The 18956-nt window shown below is 44.8% G+C and overlaps 1 non-coding gene across 1 annotated transcript; it reads right to left on the minus strand.

Moving 5' to 3' along the window:
- Positions 1 to 2924: 2924 nt before the first annotated feature.
- Positions 2925 to 3103, minus strand: LOC144808190 (small Cajal body-specific RNA 16). The gene has a single exon (XR_013606714.1).
- Positions 3104 to 18956: the final 15853 nt, after the last annotated feature.

The following is an 18956-nucleotide window of genomic DNA, read 5'->3' on the forward strand; positions in this document are numbered from 1 at the left end:
GGAATGTTGCAAGGTTGTACTCTAAACTTCACCATTCAGATTGGGTTCAACTTATTAAAGACCAAGATATCCTTTTATATCAGGAAACATGGGCCACACAAGAATTGCATATTGAGGGGTTTGAATGCCATAACACTCCTAGAAACAACCCCCAAGCAGGGTCGACCATTTGGAAGTTTATCAATCTGGGTCAATATTAAGACAGGGGGATGCATAAAAACGGTACATACAGATAACAATAATTTTCTAGGCATATTATTTAATGGGGAAATTTCCTTTTGGATAATTATTTTTTTAACAATGATTTTCATTCTGTTCCAAATATGCATTTTATAAATGTGATTAATTTTATTGTATCTATTGGAAAATCCAAAGACTCTTTCAAGTCAGTAGGAATCTGTCTGGGGTGATTTTAATGCTAAGCTATCTTACTCATGGTGAAGCGAATATTCACACAGCAGTAGACAAACATGCAATAGGGGTAGAGAGCTAATGGACCATTTGAACACCTTTAACTTAATTAATGTTATAGAAATTGATGCAACTACAAAAGATAATGCCCCCCTTGAACCGACATTCAGAGGGAGGGGCTGTTCATCTACAATTGATAATGTTTTTTATCTCCCCGGCTTTTGCCAAGGAACCAGGAGAGAGGAACTGAGTGTGTACTCTCAAGCTTTGCCAAGGAAATCTCCAAAGGCTGGAAGAGTGCCAGCCTCCTGTTGAAGTCATAGGGCTAAAGGACTTCATTATTTGCTGAAAGTGCTTGTTGCTGGAACCTGAAAGTCCAGCACCTCTGAAGAATCCAGCAATCCCAACGCGAACGGACGCCGCCGAATCCAGCTCCACATCGTGAGTGCAGCTCCCGTGTCCCGCCTCTTCGACGCCGGCCGCCGGGCCCGATCGATGCTAGTAGCGAACCCGCTGCCGACGCCTCGACACAGAGCCCTCTCGACGCCGTGAGCGCAGCTCACTCTTTCAACATCGACATCGACGACGACGCCGTATCCTGCTTTGCCTCGGGAGCGCTGCTCCTGCCTGACATCTGTCAACGCCGCTGCAGATCGCCCCAACTCCGAGGCCCGATCGACTCCGAAGACTCGACGCCGGGACATCTCGACGCCGTAGATCATCGTTTCTTCGTTTTCCAAGGTGCTGTGTTGTAGGGGGTCTGTTTCGACTCCGGGCTCTACGTAGCGTTCCTCGCGGTCGACGCCGAACCTTTGGATTAACTTTGCCTCGACGTCGTGTGACTCCTGTGGGGGTTACATTGTTGCCAAGAACTGTGATTTAAAGAAGAAGAGTTACTTTTGTTACTAAAGACTTTGTGCTAAGAAGAAACTACACTTTAACTATTATTTTTCCTTCCAAGAGTATTTATTAAGATTGTGGTATATTTTTGTCATTATTTGGTCTTGTGCTAAGCCTTATATAAACATCCTTATTTTTATAATACTACTGTGTTGTGTCCATTTGTAGTGTATTCACTTTATTACTGTATGTGGTCATAAATGCTTAACGCACTGCCTCTGAGATAAGCCTGTCTGCTTTGCCAAGCTACCAAGGGGGTGAGCAGGGGTTATCTAAGTGTGTGATCCCCTTGCCCTGACTAGAAAAGTTGTGTCCCTATTTGTCAGAAGTGTATTCCTCTGCCAACTAGAGACAGCCGGTTCTAACAGCAGGCATTAATAACGCAGACCTATTCAGTTCTATTGTTAGGGGAAACATGAATCTTATTAACATCTGCTTAGAGGCCCTGTTGCACACCCAGTGGCTATCAGCGCCTTTACCGAACTCAGTGGAGCCATTAAATCCTTGCTGTCTAAACCCATTTGTACAGTACTGCCGAACCTAGATGGTTCAATCAGGAGTGCTCAATTGCCAACAGGAAGCTCCGCAAGGCCCTATTTCAAAGCCCTAGGTGTAATGATTTGGTCAAGTCCTTAAGGTTGACATATAAGCAGGCTATTACTAATAGGAAGGAACAGTTATTAGATGAGTACTGGGATGTGCTCATTAATGCCTCCAGCTTAAATAATGGGAGTATATTTTGGACTACCATTAAAGAGCTAAGATCAATGGGACAACCGTTCACTCCCATCAGATGCAACATAATGAGCACTACCTGGCAAAGTTACTTTTCCACTATTTACCAAGAGCCTGCTTTTTAATCCGACCCTTTTATTAACAGGGTGTCACCTGGAGTCTCATTATCAATAAACGAGGTTGAGGAGGCTATACGTCAGAGTGTGGGCAATAAAACTCCAGGCTCTGATGGGATGCCCATCGATCCTATGTAACATGCATTTACAATGCAACGTTCTCGCCTTATCAAAAGTTAGAGCTATTGGCATTGTAAATGACACATTTTTTATGTGTTGGTTTTGAAAACAGATAAATAAATGGCATTGTCATTTACAATGCAATAGCTTAATCTCTTGCAAATGCGCAAACTATTGCATTTCCAATGAGCGAGCAACACACACACACACACAGAGCTAGCAACACACACACACACACACACACATACACACAGAGCGAGCAACACACACACACACACAGAGCGAGCAACACCTACACAGAGCGAGCGCACATCGTAGGCAGCTACTGCCTTGGACTTTTCCTCTGTTTTAACAGGGACAGCTAAGAAGAAGACAGTCTCAGTTACGCAAAAAAAAATGAAATTACAAACAGAACAGATGAAACAAGTTGAACAGATTTCGTAAAGATGAACGGACTAAGCAGCCAAGTTCACACAACCCGCTTGAGATAATTAGTTTAACGTTACTTCCACAGTATTCCCTTTACCAACTGTTGTTTTGGAAGTGCAAGCAAGGCTCTGTGTACCTTTTTCTAGGTCATCTGCTGAGCTACTAAACCAAGCTAAATATGCAAATTTTAGTCATAGGGTAGATCACCTAAACGCGTGTTTGCAGTATCATACATGATCACCAAACTGCTGCTAAGATGTTCACACCTGTTACTGCACGAGCCCCTCTGAGGAGGTAGCCCTTTGGTTTTTCTAGGTCCAGGACTGGCTGCCTTGGTATCGAACTGAGCCCAGGCAGGGGTCAGCCACACAAGAGCCATCCTTCTTGACCATGTGCTCCATTACCAGAGTGAAATTAAATATCCACACACACACACATGCAAGAACAGGCAGTAAAGCAGTTTAAACTTAAAATAAAATCAAACAGAAAAAAAATGACGTGGGTTTATGCCGAATGCAAAAACAACGATTGATGGACAGAATGCAGAACAATGTCATACATTCACCCCAGTACAGAGATCTGGGCCTAAATCCATCGTTTGTTTGCACTCCACACCACCCCGGGTCAGACATGGCCATATGCAAATCAGCCCTGACCCTGTGCCTCATGGGAACAGTCCAGCCCGAACTGCCAAGCCATGTCTTTCCTGGACCGGAATCAAGCATCCAAGAACCGGTTTCTGGCTATCAGCCTTCATCAGCCTGGATAGCTTGACTCCAGTGGTGTGGAGAGCACGGGACTCACGTCTGAGCATACCCATCCCACTCGGGGTGACAAATGCAAAAACAACAATTGATAGACAGAATGCAGAACAATGTCATACATTCACTCCAGTACAGAGATCTGGGCCTAAATCTATCGTTTTTTTGCACTCCACACCACCCCAGGTCAGACATGGCCATATGCAAATCAGCCTTGACCCTGTGCCTCATGGGAACAGTCCAGCCCGAACTGCCAAGCCATGTCTTTCCTGGACCGGAATCAAGCATCCAAGGACCGGTTTCTGGCTATCAGCCTTCATCAGCCTGGATAGCTTGACTCCAGTGGTCTGGAGAGCATGGGACTCACGTCTGAGCATACCCATCCCACTCGGGGTGACAAATGCAAAAACAACAATTGATCGACAGAATACAGAACAATGTCATACATTCACCCCAGTACAGAGATCTGGGCCTAAATCCATCGTTTATGCCGGGCACGTTCCCGGGAAGTGTAACACGGATTACTTTCATTCTTTACAACTTCCCCCAAGGGCGCAAAATAATACCACTCAACAGACTACAAATATAATTAGCATTCCTGCTCGTAAGAAGCTCCTCTCAGCCCAGGTATAAAGCACTAGCAAACGTCCCGGATAATTAATCACTTCCCTCCTACCTCCCTAAACAAATGGAAAAAATATCCACTAACAAAACAGTGCAGGAACGTTAAAGAATTCCGTGCGCCTGTCCAGGAAGCGCGGCACGTTCCGGTACTCCCTTACACATGCGGTCCAACTCTTATCTACAATTAAAGGCTGTACGTTGCCTATAACACCCTGCACGGAGGTTGACAGACAATTATCACGTTCCTCCACAAAATAAACCCTTCAGCGAGCTCTTTTGCCCACAAATCCCCCAAAGGCCCATTCACTCGGCCACCAGCCCTTACCTTCCTTCTTGGCCTTCGGTGCTATGTTGGGGGTGAAAGAGAAACGCACGGGGTCTACCAGCTAATATCACAGGGACTCGCTCAAAGAACTCTCGCGAGATCACTAATCCAATCGCAAATGTTGCAACCAACTAACATTCTTGATGTAATTTTTTGTTGAGGATTGACACGCACGCTGGTGAACATTTCAAAAGCGGATATCCGGAGACCTATCCACCCGACCCTTGTCATTAATATGAATAGTAGACAACTAAAATATTGCCAAGTTGCTATGTTGGGTTTGACTTCCGACATTTTATTTATTATTCACAGAAAAAGTCAAATCGTTTTTCTACGATATACGAGGAGGAGAATATAACATATTTGGGGAGTGAGGAATGTTCTGTGTTATGTGTCTAGCCTTAACATCTCATGTACTAGCCAAGCGATGGACTAAACCCGTCCTTTTCAGATTGGGGTCGTGTTTTTTTAATTGACTGAAGACATCACAGAGAGAAAGAACAGAAAAAACACGCTCCCCAATCCGAAAAAGACGGGGCTTAAATTGACAGACAAACCTCTTCTCCAATGGCTGGCTGTCGTTTAGGAAGCCAGCCAATGGAGAAGAGGGGGGGTTTAAGCCCCACTACTAGAAAACATAAAATCTCGCCAGCGTGACTGCGCAAGCGCAGCCTACGCTAGCCGAGACCTAAAAATTGCATCAATGTTGTGCATTGTCATGCTGAAGGCACCATCTATGCATGTTCCATACTCCATACTCCTGAGGTGTGAGCCGGGAGCTATGCTAGCGCTGCATTAATAATTTCGCTGCTCATACATATTTGTGCTTTTAACTCTGTGGAGATTTAATTGGTTTATCTTCTACCTTTTTGCGCCGTATTTTAAAGCTGATTGCACTGTTGGTGCCCTCGGGGATCCACTGGTCGGGGCAAGGGAGGGAGTGTGTTCGCCATCTTGGGGGAGGAACGACGAGGTAGCAGACTAGTGTTTGCTGACTCGCCTGCCTGGCCACCTTCGGGGCCTAAGGCAAGTGCGTCTGCGCCCGTCCGCGTGGGGCCGTCGCCAGTCACCGGGACCCCTGCCTTTTTCACTGCTGCTCGCATTGTGTATGTGCGTGATGAGCTATTGGCGTGGGAAGTTAAGTGTCCCTCTCCTGTCTGGGCTCCAAGAGAGGATGCTTTTCACTGCGAGTACTGTGCCTGCCATTTTCCATCTAAGGATTCCTATTCCCGTCTGGGAGATGGTATTGATCTAAAGTTTTTGAGTCTGAACTGTTTGCCAAACATCACGGTGAGGTTTTGGATCTCCTAACAGAGGAGGCTCCGGATGTTCTATTCCTGACAGAGACATGGCTTACGCCTGACTCGGTGGCTGAATCCTGGTTGGCCCTTCCTTTGGGATATAGGTTATATAGTATTTGCAGAGAGGCCGGCAGAGGGGGGGGGGCATTGCAATCTTTGCAAAGGAAGTCTACAATTGCTCCCTGAGCAAAGAGAACATCGCTGGCTGTGAAAGCGCTCTATTTAAAATCACACTAAATTATAATTTCACTATGACCGGTCTCCTCATTTACCGCCTGCCAGGTCCATCTTGTCCCTTTAGAGAAGATCTGCTCAACAAAGTCACGCAATATGCATGCAGGACGGCAAATTTCCCTATTCTCGGGGACCTCAACCTCAAATCTTGATAATTGCGGGACGGCTGAGATCGCCAGCTTTTTGGCAGATCGGGAGGCCTTTCAGATTATCCAACGGGTTCAAACAGGTACTTATGTGGCTGGTCACCTGCTGGACCCTATCTTTTACAACTTAAGCCCTTTTACGATTCTACCGCCCGCTCCGTAGACATGGACCGACCATTTCTTGGTCCCTTTTAACATGTGACTTCAGGTAAAAGGCGACTTGATCTGCCCAGCTCCTGTTCTAAAGCGCCCTTGGCACAAGCTCGACTCTGGCTGTCTCTCGACATGGCTGTCGAGCCATAGGCCCCAGTTGCCGCCGGATATGGAAACAGCAAATTCCTGCTTTAATGAGTGGGTAACCTCAGGCCTGGATAGTTGCATTCCGGCGAGGCTGGGAGGGAAATTTCGTGGGCCATCGAACCCTTGGTTTAGTGACTCATTAGTCACGGCCAAAAAGGGCTGCAAGCAGTTGGAACGTGCCTGGAGGCGCTCCTATGACCAGGTGGCAAAAGGAAATATCGTGACGCAATGAATCGGTATCATAAGCTTATTCAGCAAGCTCGAGCCAAGTTTGTGGCCGATAAAATTCTGGCCAGTGCTAACCCTGCTAAAATGATCTTCGCTGTGCTGAAGAGCATGAAGAGCGGAGGAACCAAGGGGACTTCTTCGATCTCCTCCGATCAGCAGTGTACTGAGTTGGCCCTGTACTTTGTGTTTAAAGTCGATAAGATTTATCAGGGTTTACCCACCCCTATTTCAGCCCAGGCGGTGGGAGCACCGGGGACTTTGGGTTTCATGGGGGTTAACACCCTGTCATCTTTTCCTCCGCTGTCTCAGCAGGAGTTTGAGGCTCTCTGCTCAAAGATCAAATCAGGTTCACCAGCAGATCCACTGACGCCTGCTCACTTTCGTTAGTTCCATTGTCTTCTTTTTCCGCTGAACCTCAACCTGGTTAATCTCTCTTTGACCTCAGCGTCTGTTCCAAGGGCCTGGAAACATGCCAAGTTTATTCCTCTGCTCAAAAACCCCCCGTTGGACCCTGCAGAGTCAGCTAACTATCGCCCGATCTCCCAACTGCCATTCTTGGCAAATGTGCCAGAATCGCACGTGAATTCCATTTTATACAAGTTTGCGGAGCAGAATGCCATCTTTGACCCATCCCAACATGGCCTCCGTGCCCGCCATAGCACTGAGTCTGCATTATTGGTAGTCACGGAGGCCATTCGGCGAACCTGGATGTCAGAGACTCAGCGGCCTTGGTCCTTTTGGACCTAAGTGCCGCTTTCGACACAGTCTCCCGTGCAACACTCTTAAACCGCCTGCAGGAAATTGTCATCAGGGACATGGCTCTGGAGTGGCTACGGTCTTTTCTGGAGGGAAGGCCCTTCCAAGTTCACGTCCCTCCTTTCAATTCTCAAGAGCTCGCCTTGCGCCAGGGTGTACTGCAGGGTTCAGTGTTAAGCCCCCTATTGTTTAACATCTACGTCCAGCCACTGGCTGTGTTGGCGAAGGGAAGGGGTTTGTCATTGGTATCATACGCTGATGATACTCAGCTAGTGATCGCTTTTTCCCAGAAAAGCTGTACCAACTTGATCAAGTTTAAAGAGGACCACTCTGTGATTGTGGACTGGATGGCGATGAACTGCTTACAGCTTAACGCCAGCAAGTCCGAGATCGTGCTGTTTGGGAAAGATCAGGGGCTGTGGTCCGAGATTTATTGGCCGGACCGCCTGAAACCTGCCCCCTCGCCCAAGGAGACAGTGAAAAACCTAGGCATTTGGTTTGACAATGGCCTAACATTTGACACCCAATCCAAAGCAGTGGATGGGGCTTATTTTGGGCTTCTGAGGGGCCTGAAACCGTTGTTGGGCTTTTTCCCTCCTAAAGTTCACCAAATCATCCTTCAGTCGACAATTTTGTCTAGACTGGATTACGGGAACTGCCTATACCTGGGCGCGAACAAGGCTAGCGTCAAGAGTCTTCAAAGGGCACAGAATGCAGCTGCCTGCATGCTGATGGCCCTTCCGCACACTTGCTCAGTTTCCCATGTACTTCAGAAACTTCACTGGTTACCGGTAGAAAAGCACATTCAATTCAAGGCGCTTTGTTTGGCGCATAAGATCTTGTTGCCTCAGGCACTGGCAGGACTGACGGGGCTGCTAGAGTTCTATGCGCCACGACGTCCTTTAAGATCTGCCGCCTTAGCTCTGGTGTGCACCCCGCGTGTCTGGAAAGCCAGAGAGGGTGGCCGTTCCTTTCGCAGCCTGGCCGCGCAGAAGGCCATAAAGACCTGGCTCTTTCCGGCTTAAAGCTTTTTGTATCTGGTTCTTGTCCGGGAGTCTGTGGTCTGCGCTGGGACGCCCCGTCGCTGGGGCAGCCATGCGCACTATAAATCTGATAAATAAATAAAATAAAATAAAATAAATAAATGTTTGTAATTCTGAGGAGATATGATATTATTCTATTCTGACTCGTGTTGCAGGCGAACCCTAGTACGAGTCTACACTACCTGTTTATTGCTCATTTTAAACTAATAAAGAGATTCAATTGAAGGACTCTGACTCTGAAAATGCATCTCTACCACGGACGAGACCTCTCTGGTTGTTTATTTGGAAGCAGGAGCAAATCTTGCAACAATACCTGAACTCCCGACAGTCATCTTCAAAAGTCTGAGTATAAAACAAGCTTGCAAAAACTATTTTCTTTACAGGTGCTTGTTGTTGTCCTAGATATTCATGTATGCATGCGTATCTGCGGTGACTGTCCTTAAGTGGAATTTTGTTAACAAGTTTCAAGTTTCAAGTTTATTTATTTATGATAACGGAACTCAATTGAGGTCCACATAATAATTCAACAAACAGAAAAAGGCAGTAGAATTCCATAAAAAAAAAAAAAAGTACATGCTATCAATTTGTCAATATAGCGGCAAGAAACATTTAAAATAATGAAACAATTTAAAGCAAAACATTTCATTTGGCGGGTTAAACATTGCTTCAATAAAATCAGAGGCTGTAAAGATACCCATTTGAAGACACATGGGTCTTAACCATTTGCGTCTAAAAACCATGAGTGCCGGACAGACAAAAATGACATGATACACGTCCTGGGAGTTTAAATTACAAAAATCGCAAATATCGGAGCGGCCATACCATTTAGACAGAAGACAATTCAAAGGAAGTAAATTATGCCTTAGCAATAGGGTAAATCGCCGGACTCCATGGGGGAGATTCCAGGATACATATAGCTGAGGTCTTTTCATTTGACAAAAGCTATTGGTAAGAAACATTCCTCTCTTCAATTTACTTGCCCCTCTGTCTACTCTATAACCTAGCTCCCAAGAAGCTGACTTTAATATCGACTTCCATTGAACTGCGGATAGTGAGAAAAGATCTAATTCATCTAACTGTAATAATACAACTGCCTGTCGAAAGTTCCTTACAATTGAGGAATAAACATTAAAGGTACCCAAAAGTTCATTTTTTATGAGATGTCTCAACATACCCGGCATTCCTTTAGCTAGGTTAAAAACCCAACGCACCACACTCGCAACTGCCTGGGCCCAGGAACTACGTAAGCCGAATTCCAGTCTCAGAGAGGACGTAGAGTTCGCAGTACTTACAGAGGTGAGGTTGCCTAATATTTTTCCTTCAGTACAATCCAAAAAATTCCAACTTGTCATATCCACTGTTTCTAGTCCATATGTGAGGGATGCGGGGATTTTTGCTCGGAATACCTCGAGCAATATGGAGAAGTGCCTTCTGCCTGTCGCCTTATAGAGAGAAACAAGGCTCTTCCCTTGAACAAGAGCTTTCCTGCTATTGTTCTCAATATGGGCTGTGTCGCTTAAACTACTCGTGACAACTTTTCCGAGGAAAGGATAAGATTTCACTACTTCTAGTCTTTCACCCCCAACAGACCAGTGGTAATTGTCATATTTGGATTTTTTCCTTCCACGGAAACACATTATTTTACTTTTTGAAATGTTTATTTTTAGGAAATGGGTCTCAGCGTATGTATTCAGGGCATATAAGCGACCATTCAAACCCTTTGGGGTAAGGTCCAAAATTAAAATATCATCCGCATACATTAGGCATACTATTGGAGTTCCCCCTAAAACTGGAGCAATGCCGTTGCTGGATAGCAATAAGGCCTGGGGGAGATCAGCTATGTATAATGAGAACAGCAGGGGAGCCAATAAGCAACCTTGTTTAAGTCCATTAATCGTGGGAATAACCCTGGATAGACCTCTCACCCCTCCCATTAATACTCTGCACCAAGTGTCTGTATGTAGAGCAATAACTAACCTTAACAAACTTGAGGGCATCCCTAGATCAAATAGCTTACTCCACAGCAGAGATCTGTCCACCTTATCAAAGGCCGTAGAGAAGTCAATAAAAGCACCATATACACCTCCTCCACGGACTTTGATATATTTTTCTGTCAAAACCTGAAGTGTGGTAAGGTTGTCTAGGGTACCATGTTGTTTTCTGAAGCCGGTCTGCTCAAGTGGTAGTATTTCTGTCGAGGATACCCAGTCATTTAGTGAATTAAGTAAACATTTAGCGAAAACCTTACCGATGGCATCTAGGAGGGCAATTTGTCGGTAGTTTGGAGGTAAATCTCTTGCCCCCTTTTTAAAGATGGGGACCAATAAACTTCCTTTCCAAGAATGTAAACTATTCAAAAGTGTACTCAAAGCGAGCTCTGGCTGATGCTTGTGCATCCACGGAGCCATTGTTGAATGAACAGGTTATGTTTAAGTAAAGTACATTCAAATATTCTCCCTGTAGATGTGCGTGCATCAGTGGTAGGAGCGATCTTTGATGAGATTTGTTAAAGCAAGTGCCATTTGAAGATGCAAGTAGTGCATGCGTGCACTTGGGGCACGTTAGAATGTCAGCGTGCGTGTGCACGCAATCAGCTCTTTTTTGAATCACATACTCGTGCTTGTGGCGCGCCCCAGTTTGCTCCCGCAAGGCGGATGCCGCCACAAGCACGAGTATGTGCTTCCAAAAAGAGCAGAGCAACGGCTAACGGTCCTCCTATGCAGCGCATGCGCACTGCGTATGCGAGTCCTAAAAATGGCATCCAATAGGGTACCCTTTACATGGGTGCTTGTGTTTATCAGTTGTTTCAGTTGCATGGCCTCCATGTCATGAATTAATCTAACTGCTGTGGTATTATCAGGTTCATCCAGATGGAAGTTAAAGTCCCCCAATAATGTAATGGAGCTCCTGCTGGCCACCATGTCTGCTATTAAGCTGGGAAATTCTTCTAGGAATGGAGTGGGGGGACCTGGGGGTCTATAGAGCAGTGTGCCTGAAAACAAGTTATTAGCCGATGTTTTAGGCTGAATTGTACAGTTTCACTGTTGGTGGTGGCAACGGACAATATCATGCATTCATAGTCGTTTTTGTAAATGATTGCTACCCCGCCTCCCGTTTTTCCCATCCTGACTTGTCTTTGGATAAGGAAACCTGGGGTTAGTCCTTGGATTATGTCAGGGGCGGACCAGTCTTTCAACCACGTTTCAGTTATGAAGAGAATGTCAAGTTCTTCATTCTCTATTAGCATTATGATTTCTGTGGTGTGTGCTGGCAAGGTTCTACTGATAATAAGTTCCATTTTCCATTGCTCATTCCTTGTGGGCCTATCTAGTTGTAGTGGCCCTTCAATCTAGCCTGAGTTAAACTTAGTCCGGCAGAGAGGGCATGACATCTTCTTCGCTATCAAGCTTGTTGGCGCTAGAGTCATCTCACAATGGTCTCTACCCGAGTATCTCAATGAGAGTAATAATGCTCTACCATATGTGATGAGCTTACCGTTTTCTGGGACGAATCCGGCATGGGTCCTTGCCCTTGACCGTGTCCGGACGCAGGCGGGCTAGTCTTAGGCGCGCCAGCTGCGTGCTGCTGCGCGTCCGTGCTGCGGGCACCATATGTAGGCTTTTGCTTAACTACTAGAGCGCTGACCTGTTCCTCGCTCCCCACGAGGGCGAGTCCTCTCAGCTGTGCTCACTGGTCCTGCCCCGCCCAACTCCCGTTCTACTGTTCGACCGAGGTCAGGCTTCCCCACAGTGAGTGAGCATTCAATTCAATTTCAGTTTAAAAAAAACATTTGTTTCAAAAAGCTTTAAATTTAAAATGCGATTGTCTTAGAAGCATCTAGAGTAATTTTAAAAGCGATACATTCAATCATTCAAAATACTTTGGCTTAAAAAGACTGTGTAAAGAAGCAAGTTCTCAGTTAGTACTCTCTGGTATCGTGTGTCTGACCTGTGTCAGTTTCTCAGATTCTTCCTGTTTCTCTTGTTAAGCCATGGCAGCTTCTTGAGCTGTGCAGGGTGTGAGCATCTGGAAGGGCAGCCCCAGCTCTACCCCTCCCACTCCACCCAATGGACACACTATGGCTTAGCAAGAGAAACAGTAAGAGTCTGATCTGAGCCTCTTGTCACCATACATTAGGAATAAACAGACTCGCTGAAGAAATGTTGCAAAAATGTAACGGACTCGCTCAGTAACCAAGATTGACTCAGCGAGCCTGTCTGCTCTGACACTTCTGGAAAGTTAGGGAAGGATTAGCAGAATGAGCAGCTTTTACTCCCATGGGACCACCGAGAGCAAAGGAGATACAGCGACCCCGGCTCAACACGACCCGTTTTTGAAGAACATGGAAATACACATGTAGCTGGGGTGGTCGCCGGGAGGATCTAGATCAGTGATACTCAAAGTACGGCCCGGGGGCCGCATAAGGCCCTCCAGGTCTTTACATGCGGACCCCCGGGCAGCAGCAGCACTGGGCTGCCGTTTACTCGACTCAGAACTAACAAGAAAAAGAAACGTACATATACAGCAAACACTTATTTAAAGGTTAATTGCAGTTAGGAAAAGGAAGTAACTAGGCCTTTAACTTTAGGAACACCTTCATTCTTAAAGGCAGCCACTAGATATACATGCTTTGTTTCCCTACCCCGGCTTTACACCCCGCTGGCAACAGTGCGGCCCTCGGTCACAGCATGGACCAAAGTTTGTGACCAACGGGAAAATGTTTATGAGTACCCGTGACCTAGATCAACAAAAGGCGGAAGTAGTTAGACACGAGGACGAAACAGAAGCATGCATCTCTAAAAGGCACAAACAGGAACCAGTGAAAACAAGCATTGGCATAGCCAATAGGCCTTGCCTTTGGGGCCTTATAAGTGTTTAGCCATGCAACAGTTCGTGTTGTTGCACCAAGGATATTGTGCTGCATAACTAACCACTTATAAGGTCCCAAAGGCGAGACCTACTGGCGATGCCAATGCTTGTTTACCTGATGGGCACTGGCTGCCCGCTGCCTGGTCACTGAGGCCCTAGTGAGGTTGAGACATATTTGGGGGAGTTTTATCCTCATCAGTGATGCTGTGCAGGCCTAGATACAATGAGGCGCAGTCGGTGCTGCCTGGGAGTGCGTTCTTTCACTTTCGATTGACGGGGCTGCCCCCCTGTAGCATACACCAATAAAGTATGGAGAACGGTGTATGTTTAAGATTAAGTTTATTATCAACAAGGACCCGCGGTAGCGGGATAACAACCAGCATTAACAAGAAACAGCTGTCATCTGTCACTGGGCACCAGTGACGTCACCTATATACAGATTGTGTTACCATGGTGATGAGGAGTGACGCTGCACAATAAACATAGAGAACATACTAACATGTACGACATCTCCCTTCCTTCATAAACAAAACAGAACTATTCCATAATATAGTCTTTAAACTTGGCGGGCAATTTGACCACTCTGCCCGTTCTAGAAGGATGTCTTCCAGTTACATTGCCCTCCATATCACTCCTGCTTGTTGCATTACACTCATTGCCTTCCTCACAGTTGTCTTCCCCAGTTCCATTTCGCACAGAAGTAGTGTCCATGGGACTGGAAGATAAACCACCAAAACTTGCGTCTGAAACATCAGACCTTCCACGACTGACTCTGGTGTGTGACCCATCTAGGTTACTGCACCTGTCATCCCATTCTAGAACACTGTCATTTAGGCCTCCTTCCTCCATTCCTGCTTTACTCATTATGATCTCTTCTTGACCTTGCTTCAGTTTTACCACATCATCTTTACTGCGCCATCCTTCACCTTCAACTAACACAGCACCTCCGGTTGCTTTGTCAACTCTCAATGGCCTGCTAAGCTTAGACTCACCTTTAGCAACCATTCCAGGCTTCCTCACTAGCACCCAATCCCCAGGTACTATGACTTTATCTTTAGTACGATTGATTTTGTCAGAATAAGCCTTATTCTTCAATTGTTTATTCAGTATGCTCTCCCTCACCTTGAGTTCTTTTCCACAGACTTGTCTTGCTTCTACTGCTGCTGCTTTCCATTCACCTATTTTCGGCGTCATGACGCCGTTGTATACTCTACCTCTCATCAGGAAAAAAGGTGTAAACCCAGTTGCATCCTTAGGAGTATTATTGTATGCATTTATTTTTACTTTGATAAACTCCTTCACATCCATGTCATTCGCAATAGCCATCTGGATTCCTTCTTTAAAAAACCTGTTGATCCTCTCAACTTGACCATTGCTCTTAGGACTGTACAGGGGTGTTTTCTCCTGCACAATACCACGCTTTTCCAAGAAATCCACCATTAAACGCGATACAAGTTGTGATCCATTATCAGAGATTATGATTTTTGGTTGCCCTTCTCTCTCAAAGATTTTCTCCAGGAATTTTATTACTACTTCGGTAGTAATGATCCTCACAAACTTGTAACACACCCACTTAGTGTAGTAGTCTGTCAAAACTATTAGGTATTTACATTCTTCTTGTAGCAAATTGAAAGGTCCGGCAAAATCTATTGCAACCTTGGCCCAAGGTCCATCAGGGATTTGCACAATTTGCAGATCATTTTTCTCCACTCTCCAATGTTTGTCTGACTTCAAACATTGCTCACAGTTATCTATGGTATTTCTAATTTCACTGTCCACACCTGGCCACCAATAGTACATTCTCAGAACATTTCTAGTGGCAGTGGTGCCAGGATGCCCTATATGAGCCATCTGGATTATCTTTTGCCTGAGACCTTGTGGCGGCACGAACACCTCACCTCTTTTCAAGAAACCATTTTCCAGAGTCAATTCATCGCTTACTTGTTGATAACTCTTTAGCTCCTTGGGTAAATTCCTCACATGTGGCCACTTGGATTGTACATACTCCCTTACTTTGGCCAGGACACTGTCTTTCATTGTACACTCTTCCCATTCCTCCTCTTTTATTGACCCTTCACACATCATAGTCGCATCAATGTGTGCCACCACACATTCGTTATCTTCCAGTACCTCATCATTGTTTACCTTTACTGGTAACCGGGATAGACAATCCGCCCTACTGTTCTTTCCTCCTTTTATGTGTTCTATTCTGAAGTTATATTCCTGAAGCTTCGACATGAGTCTGATCAGCCTTGAACTGGCATTGCCATTTCCACGCCCCTTGCTGTCCATCATGTACACAAGGGGTTTGTGGTCCGTTACAAGCGTGAAACTCTTGCCCCACAAATAATCTTTGAGTTTGTGTACAGCCCACACACATGCCAGTGTCTCACGTTCAATTGTACTGTAATGAACCTCAGTGTCATTTAATTTCCTAGAAATAAATGCGATTGTGTTTTCTTCCTTACCATTCCTTTGGCAAAACACAGCACCTATTCCCTCATTGCTAGCATCCACAGTCACGATGTTTTCTAGCTGCGGATCATATGGCTTTAATGCTGGCGCCTTAGCAATTTCCATTTTGACAGTTTTGAATGCATCATCTTGTTCCATTCCCCATTCATACTTCACATTTTTCTTTAACAGTCTCCTAAGTGGTTCTACTTTTTCTGCATATCTACTGATAAATTTTGCGTAATACTCACTTAGGCCAAGGAATGACTTTAGAGTGTCTTTGTTTTTTGGTTCAGGGGCCTCCCTTATTGCAAAGACCAAATCTTCTTTTGGCAAAATACCCTCTGCAGACAGGACATGTCCTAAATATTCAATTTCTTTTGCCATGAATTTGCATTTGTCCTTAGCAACTGTCATGCCTCTACTTTCCAACACGCTCAGAACTGTATCAATTAACTGTATGTGTTCGCTTTCAGTGTTGGAGTGCAGCAAAATGTCATCCTGAAAGGCTTCTACTCCTTTCATTTTTCCAAACAATACATCCATGAGTTTCTGGAAAACTCCTGAAGATGATGCTAGACCAAAAGGAAGTCTCACATACCTAAATGCTCCAAATGGAGTAATGAAAGATGTTAGTTTTTTGGACTCTTCAGACAAGGACACCTGATGGTACGCTGACCTTAAGTCTATAAGAGAAAAATACTTTGATCCCGATGTTGACTGAAGTATGTCCTTAATTTTTGGCAAGGGATGACAATTAATTACAATATTTCTATTAAGCGACCTCAGGTCGACACACAGCCTAATTTCCCCTGTCACCTTCTTCTTTGATACAACTATGGCAGAAATCCACTCAGATTCTTCCGCCTCTTCAATCACACCTTCCCTCTTTAATTTCTCCAGCACTTCTCTTAATTCGTTTTTCACTGACAAAGGCACAGATCTTACCTTGTGCTTACACGGAATAGCCCCTTCTTTGAGCTTGATGTCATGACAGAATCCTTTTACACATCCAATAACATTTTTGAATACATCTTTATGCTTTTCCAATATTTCACTCAATGTACTTTCTTCTCTCCCTACACAAATGCTGTTCATCCATTCTTCTCTTAAAATCACGGGGTCTTTAGCTCCCGGAACTAATACCACCCCCAGCTGGGCCAAATCTCTCCATCCTACCAGTATTCTCCCCTTCTCTGCTACGTAGACCTTTGTCTCAATCACTCTCCCTTTAAATGTTACCGTGTCAATGAAATATCCCAACATATTTATATCCTTCTCTCCAAAGGCTTTTGGATTCATATCAGATTCAGTCAACTGCACACCTTTCCATCTCTCTTCAAAAAGGGTGTCAGAAATTGTAGTTATAGGGGCACCTGAATCGGCGGTGAACTTTAACTCGACCTTCCCAATCTTTACATCACTAATGGGCCCTTTTATTTTTCCATCCTCCATTTCTATGTACAACATAATATTAGCGCACATTTCTTCGTCAAAATTTCCAACTGTGTTTATACTAGTACTATTGCTTAACCTTTTTGTTTTACACAGAGTAGAATAATGCCCATACCTCTTGCACTTTATACATTTTTTACCTACAGCAGGACAGTTTTTGAAGTCAGCCAAGTGTTCACTAGAACCACATCTAAAACAGCATAACTGCTTACCTCCCACCTTTCTTTCACTCATATTCCTTTCGTTAGGCTTACCATCCCCTTTTCTTTTCTCCTGCAAGTAAAAAACATTAGCATTATTCACAGTAGATGACAATTCCTTTGTGGATGTCAAAGACCTTTCGATACCTCTAGCGATATCAATGACCTCTTGCAAACTCGGTCTTTTGCAAGCCAATAATCTCTCCTGCACCTTCCTCGTGTAGCAATAAAACACTATTTGATCCCTTATGTATATGTCAGTCATTTCCTCATATTCGCACTCTACAGCTAAAACTCTCAAGCAAGCAACATAGTCCTCAATAGACTCCCCTTCCTGTTGCTTCCTTTGGGCAAACTTATGTCTGGCAACCATTATATTATTTTCTTCATCAAATTGTTTTTCCAATCTTTTTAACGCTTCCTGATACTCATTCAATGGTATGAATGATCCTGCTGGGCTCTCATACTCAGGTAAACTGTCAAAGATGTCTTGCCCTGCTTTTCCTAATAGTCCAAACAACAAGGAACATTTTCTTTCGGCGTCAAAAGCTTTCCCATCAATAGAAACGATGTAATTTTCGAATGCCCTTACCCACTTTTTCCACTTCATAGTGGGTTTCCCTGGTTCATCCAGGAATCTAGGAGGAGCACATATGTTGTTGCACTCTGCCATGCTTATTAATTCGCTTTATTTTGCCTTTCTGACAATTTTATTTCCAATGCACCAGCAGAATATAGCTTATTTATTGCTCCGATATAACTCTGTAGCTTACTTGTAAAGCTGCTCGTTTCCTTTCGATCAATTTCACCTGAGCGCAATATTTCCCTCAGAGTGCGCTCGTTTTTGCTTCACTCGCTTCCCTGACAGGAAATTTTCAAAGATGGCCGCACGTTGTTTACGTCGATGACGTGCAGCCAATCACAAGGCACTACCGGCATGCTTCACGCGACTCAGCTGAGGTAATTGACAGACGCCTCAGCTGGATGTCACGAAGCGCCGGTTTCAAAATGCTTCCATCCGCTAAACTTCAATTCAGCCGCCTGACAAATACAGTTCAGATGCTCGCACTTGCTTTACGCCGCACACCGCTTATGTTGTGAAGATAAACTCAGCTTTTTCAAAATTCACGCGGTGCCAAGCAAAAGCAGATTAAATCCGATTTTCACACATCGCTCTGTAGTAGTATACTTTTAGTCAGTAACGCTTGCATCCATATCGTACTCACTCCGTTATTCCTTAACTTTTCTCCCGCATTTCCTTATCAATGTGGTCACGATCATCAATCATCGCCGACCTCAGTATTTCCGCCGGCCCTTGTTGGAAGAACCCTCGTCGCCAATTGTAGCATACACCAATAAAGTATGGAGAACGGTGTATGTTTAAGATTAAGTTTATTATCAACAAGGACCCGCGGTAGCGGGATAACAACCAGCATTAACAAGAAACAGCTGTCATCTGTCACTGGGCACCAGTGACGTCACCTATATACAGATTGTGTTACCATGGTGATGAGGAGTGACGCTGCACAATAAACATAGAGAACATACT

This window comes from Lissotriton helveticus, chromosome 1_2 (genome assembly GCF_964261635.1).
Source record: "Lissotriton helveticus chromosome 1_2, aLisHel1.1, whole genome shotgun sequence".
NCBI classification, from domain to species: Eukaryota; Metazoa; Chordata; class Amphibia; order Caudata; family Salamandridae; genus Lissotriton; species Lissotriton helveticus.